Source organism: Stigmatopora argus, chromosome 15 (assembly GCF_051989625.1).
Source record: "Stigmatopora argus isolate UIUO_Sarg chromosome 15, RoL_Sarg_1.0, whole genome shotgun sequence".
In the NCBI taxonomy this organism is placed as follows: domain Eukaryota; kingdom Metazoa; phylum Chordata; class Actinopteri; order Syngnathiformes; family Syngnathidae; genus Stigmatopora; species Stigmatopora argus.
The window spans coordinates 9,575,774-9,582,039 of NC_135401.1; the positions used below are offsets into that span (position 1 = coordinate 9,575,774).

General features: G+C 40.2%; 1 long non-coding RNA gene across 1 annotated transcript; it reads right to left on the reverse strand.

The window, feature by feature from the left end:
* Positions 1-469: 469 nt before the first annotated feature.
* Positions 470-5,825, reverse strand: LOC144089848 (uncharacterized). The gene is made up of 2 exons (XR_013305190.1): positions 5,738-5,825; positions 470-1,571 (listed from the first exon to the last, which is right to left on the reverse strand). It is a non-coding gene; the product is annotated as an uncharacterized LOC144089848 (long non-coding RNA).
* Between the last annotated feature and the right edge of the window lie 441 nt (positions 5,826-6,266).

Below are 6,266 nucleotides of genomic sequence, written 5' to 3' on the forward strand. Positions count from 1 at the left end.
AAATAATCTCACTTTATTAAAATAAATTTAAAAAAAGGTCACATCTTTGTTATTGGAAATAATTATTGGTAGCGTCATCATTGTTATTAGTATGACTAAAATGTGGTTTTCTCAACCAATAAGTATTTGATAACAATGAAATGAATTTTAGAATGGATAATCTTTTTTTTTGGACGAAACTTTTCCTGTTTGCCTCAGTTGACTGTCAACACCCTGCAGATTGGAAACATTGGCCCATACTGCCGGGTCTTGGCTTCTTCCCACATTCCTTAAACACTTTCTGAAGAGCTTCCATCAACCGTCACCTGATTGGTGGCCTAATGGTGGAGACGACCCTGTGGAAATAGGCATGGTGCCACCATGGATCTTTCCCATCTGCTGCAAACAGGGTGTTGGGCATTATATCATGGTGCCCTTGACCAGGGATGGGTCATGAACAAAATGATTAAAAACCAATGAGCCAGGGCAATTTAAATGATTGCTTATTGTTTAATTTTTTTCACTTTTGTTGCACAGAATACTCAATAAGTTCCTTTTTATGTTCATAATGTTCACAGTTTCATAAACAGTCTGTTTTTAAAAACACTCAATTTTTTGAAATGTTTTCCTTCAATATCACTCATTCTTTTTCTTGCCAGCCAATCGCAGGGAAGACAATTAAATAGATAGCCACTCACAAACACACTGCCAATCAGGTGGAAGAACCACTACATCATCGGGTGGCTTAAACCATTTAAATGTCTTTAATACATTTGGAAAAGCTGGGATAGGCTCCAGCGCCCCCTGCAACCGTTGTCAGGATAAGCGGTTCAGAAAATTAATGAATGAAAATAAAATGTAAAAGCATTCTCCCCTAAACATGCCTTGTAGGCTCATTAAACACTCCATAGACCCTGAATTGGCTGTCACCCAATCACAGGACACTATACAAATTACTATGTTAATGTGAAGCCACCTGATAGTGTAGTGGTTTATTTCCATTACTTCCTCTAAAGCCAACTATCTGGGATAAACTATAGCACCCCGCAACCCTGATTAGGACAATCCGTGTCGAAAAAGAATGAATACATGTTAGTGAGTGGTTTAAATGGATAGGGTATAAATGAGGAAACATATGGAGGTCCTTGTGCATTAAGAATAATGTTTCAGTGTCCACTGTACACACGTTGTATAAACATGTGGTAGAATGATAGTCAATGAAAAATAACATCACCCGCACACAAAACATTCCAAATCAGACCATGTGCTCCATTTGTTTACATAATTTGGCAGTGCTCAGCATCATCACTGCTTAAGACTCATATTGTTTTGGGACTATTCTGTCCTCTTCCTTCCACACATGTGGAGGCAGCTATCTGAAGCGTCCACGCCGCTGGATTATCCCGCTAACCACCAATCCTTTTGCAACAGTTGAGAGGATGAGAGCGCCTGTTGGATCAACTCCAGCGTTTCTTTTGCTTCCCTTTCCAGAATGGCTCCAGGCAGGGTCCACAATCCCACATCTCATCATCCACTCTGGTGGATCCCTCTTCCCAGGCCACATCCCAGCAGCGACTGGCACAAACGTCACTCTAAAGGGGAGGAAAGGGTCCAGATGGTTTTGCTATATGATGGTCTGTTTTCACTTGCACCTGTCAGGACTGCTCAGGTGGGTGCTTTTACAAATAGAGGGAGGAGGCCAACCATGTTTACATAACATGTTGTACCTTTGTTATAGAATGTGCATATTTGATGGCGCCAACTACAAGCAAATGCTTCCACAATTCTTTACTCAATCTTTCGATACCTTTGAATGCATGAAACCCGAACAAATCCCAGTTGGCTATGTGTTAAAGACAAACAGCACCATGGACTCGTTGCCAATAAGAATTAGGGCACATTAAGAATTTTAAAAAGTCAATCACTTCTGTAACATACTGTAACAAACACGATAGACGTCAACGGGCTGATGTATGTCAGACGGCTCAGACTCATCACAGAGGTCATGGGGCAGCAACTGCCAAAGACTCAGGTTTTTCAATTGGACGTGTCAGTTGCTTTGTTGGTTTCACCAACGCTTACATTAGTGGCATATTCATTTATTTTCCATGCAATAAGGTTGCAGGGGAGCTGCACTGCATCTGTTATCTTTCACAGAGGTGGAATTATTATTATCATTATGAATCGGATGACTAAGACAAAGGAGACGGGTTACAAAAAACAAGCCACTCATACTACACTCACTACATATGCACCATTTAGAACAGGAGTCACCAACTCCAGTCTCGAGGTCACCTATTCATTTTGTTTTCCATTTCTTGCTTCTACACCACACCTGAATCAAAACCAGGATCATTACTATATTGAAAACGTTTTTTTTCTTTCTATCGAACAATCTAATTTGAAGCTGATTTATATGCAGGTGTTTTTTATACTGAGACCCTTATACCTCTTGCAGTCATACTGGCAATGGACAGATTGGCTTTTAATGGTTATCCAATACTATGCATCTGTATACCTATCTGTTGTTTAACAAGGTGAATTGACCTTTCATCATGGTTATAAATCAATGTCATTGTTACACTTTGGAGGACTGCACATAAATGCATAATATTGTTTTTCCACCAACTTCCCAAACTAAAAGTATGTACACTGCAGTCATTTTAAGACCTTATTTCTATTCACACGCAACTTGTCACACAATTTTAAAAAGTGCCTTGAATTACATGTTCAGTAATGGCAGAAGGAGGAAGAAGCCACAATTCTCTCCTGGTGCTGCAGAGCAGTTTTGGGATCAAAGGACCAGTGAAATTACTCTGACAAGTGAAACAAGGTAAAAGAAGTAGATGATTGTATTTGATTGCAGGTAAATGCCTTATGTTTTTGTGAAAGGTCTTCTCCGCTGCTATCTAAAAGAACTGCTGGCTGTTATTTCTGGCATTATTATCCCTAGGCTGAGACATAATGGCCGTGCCACACTTTCTGTCATAGAGGCATTACAAGAAAGCAAAATGGAACTACCATAATGGCCAGAGTCTAACCATTTAGCCTCCCATATAATACTATAGAGAAGTCATGTTACCGGCAAAACTGCATCTAAGGCCATCTGCCCTGCTAAAGAATGCAATATAAAAACAATGTTATCCTTATTACCATAGCTTGAGCTGTATAATGTAAGTGCAACAGTTTCCTGGATGCCAACTTAAAGTGTGTAAATAGCTTTTCAAATCATTGACACATGCACTCCCACACCCACACAAAGCATATTTCTGTGTGCTGTGGCACAAGCCTATGTATGGTATGTATGGTGTAGGACGAGGAGGGATGTGTATTGTATTTGGGATACATTCCCTACTCTCCTAATAAACAACCGGCACGATGCCACTCTCCTGCATGGAATGAGATAAAAACTGGCAGAGCAGTGGTATACACTCCCACCAAAACCCAGTGTGCTGCTAAGTCCCTTCACAGTCCATAGAGCAGCACACCCTCATACACCTGAACACACATTTCATATAACCAGCCACCCAATGAGGTAATGTTGTGATAATAGACACAGAAGCAAAGGCATGAGGATGGGAATATGAGCGAGAATAAAGAAAAGAAGTATTAGGTCCATTGAGATAGCTTTAAAAGATGCATCGTTCAGAAAAAAAGCTAGAATGGATTTGTACATGTTCTGTTCTCCCCAGGCTTGCGTGGGTTTACTGGCCACGAATTCAGGGTGTCCCATGTCTAGTGCCAATAGTCAACTGGGATTGGCTCCAGCAACCCCCGCGACCTTTGTGAGGAAGGAATATGGAATAATTATTATTTTATGAATAAATTTACTGTCACACCTGTGAAAATACATATACATGTGCCATTATTGTAACAGTAATTTAGTTAGGATAAGTACTGATTTGTCTATTTGTCTACTCTGAATGGCAAAGCTATTTATGAAATAACAAACCAATAAAAGCCAAACATTTTATACAGATTGTTCAAGGAGGAAAACTTTCAGCAGAGCAATAAATATACCAGAACCATGCTGAGAGAGATTGTAAAATACCAAGAAAATAAAAAAACTAAAATTCACACTGTGCTTAAAATGTATTAAACCAGCAGGAACAAATTACTTTCTGAATAATTTTGCCCCATGTAACATGTATTCCTCTGTACTAGTGGAGCGGCCGGGGAATTTTGGAGGTCAAACTCTCAGCCTAAAGCATAACCAAGAAAAGCAAAGTACAAAATTGATATTGCGAGATGCTTGCGAAATAAAGATACCTTATACAAGGAAGAAGAAAGGAAAAGATTTGGAGGGGTTTAGTACGTCATTCTTTCTGACAGTGTTGTAAGCTCCTAAAACCAACTTGAGCATGTGTTTGAGGATACAACTGCCTGTCATCTGCACAAATGCCTGAAATAAGTCCAGCAGAAAAAGAATGATCCTTTAAATGTGGCTTTAATGCTGGGCAGTAGACATTTAATTTTACAACACCATTACTTTGATGTCAAAAAATTCATAATGTTGGAGAGGAAAATGGAAAGTTATGATAAGGAAAGGAAGAAAGGCAAACCCTTTTAAAATGTCCCTTAACTAACAAGTGTGTCATCTCTTATGACTTTTTAATAGTATGACATTCCATCTTGACACCATGTTGGCAACATCTAAGCATATGGGACCATCAACTTAAGGATGTGACTTATGTCTCTAGAATGAGTTAACATATTTCAAACCATTTATCAAGTCCCCATTATCATTGAGACTACATTTTAATAACACAGCATTAGTGGTGATACTTTTCGAACATCTTTAGACAAGGTCAACATGTAAATGTCTCTCTTATAAGTACATGCTTGTCTCCGGGCCAAGCAGCTTTTGTGACCCACCTGTGCCAAACATCTGTCTCTTTATGCAAATAACAATATTGTTTGACAACTTACTATATGCCTTTCATACCCTTCACTGTGGGGTTATTTGCGTATTGCCCTCTTTGTGTGTGTGCACGAGTGAGTGTGTGGCACGACTCAGCTTGGAGCGAGACTCCATTTTGGCACAGGCCAAAGCCAGAATGAAAAGTGTGCATATAACACATCCCTCTGCAGCTGTCATGGTTCTGTAAAACGACCCAATAATCCTTCACAGCAATGTTAAAAGACTTGTGGTGTGGTAAGCAGAGTTAATTAACAGGACACACCGGTGAATGCAGAATTTAATTCATTCATTTTGGTTGCTTGAGCCCATCCTGGCCAAATATGGGCACTAAGTGTAGGATACCCCTGAATTGGTGGCCAGCCCATTACAGGGCACAATGAGATGGACAATCATCTACGCTCACACTCATACCTAGGTGGAATTTAGCATGTCCAACCAACCCACCAACCCACAATGTATGTTTTTGTCATGTGGGAGGAAACTGGAGTACCCAGAGAAAAGCCACACAACCTCGAGGAGAACATGCAAACAACCCCACAGTGAGGACCAGTCTGGAATTGAACCCTCGACCCCACAACTTTGAGGCCGACACCCTAACCACTCGTCAAGGGTTCGATCCTCACATATCATGAAAAAAATCAGATCGGATTGGAAGTTAAAAAAAACAACAACATCAGGACATACCTAATGTTCATAACCAGTTATCATAATTATCAACAGTGTTGTCAAAGGGGCCAGAAAAGTTCAAGAATGACTACTCACAGTTTCACCTACATTCCAAAAACATGCTTTAAAGGTAATATCGCCAATGAAAGTCTTTACGGCAGGGTCACTCACACTTTTTTACTCCAAGATCTTCTTTTCAATGAGCCAAAATCCCATGATCTGCTATGCTGTTAGGGTTACAATTCAGGTGTGGGCAAAGCAGTCCCAGAGGGTTGTGCAGCTTTTTATTCCACAGACACATTAACCAATGGGGGGGGGACATGCTGAAACGAGAAGCACCTGACTGCAATCCACTGATTGCTCTTCTAATATGCCACATCTGTGGGAAGGTATCACACATGACTTACTGCAGGGGAGTTCAAACTTTTTTGCTCCAATATTTACTTTTCAAAGAGTTCAACAATCTTTTTTACAGGCCACTGACAAAGCTCAGCAGTTATATAATGATATACCTTGCATTAGACTCTATCAACATGTATGGGAGCGGCAGGGATCGGTGGTGAAAATCCACTCTCTATTCACAATAAACCTTACTGTGGACATGCCAAATTCATAAGAGCTAAGGAAATGGACAGAGAGGAGGGATCAAAATGTTATTGTTGTGTGATCTACCAATAGTACCCTGGCGGTCAACCAATAA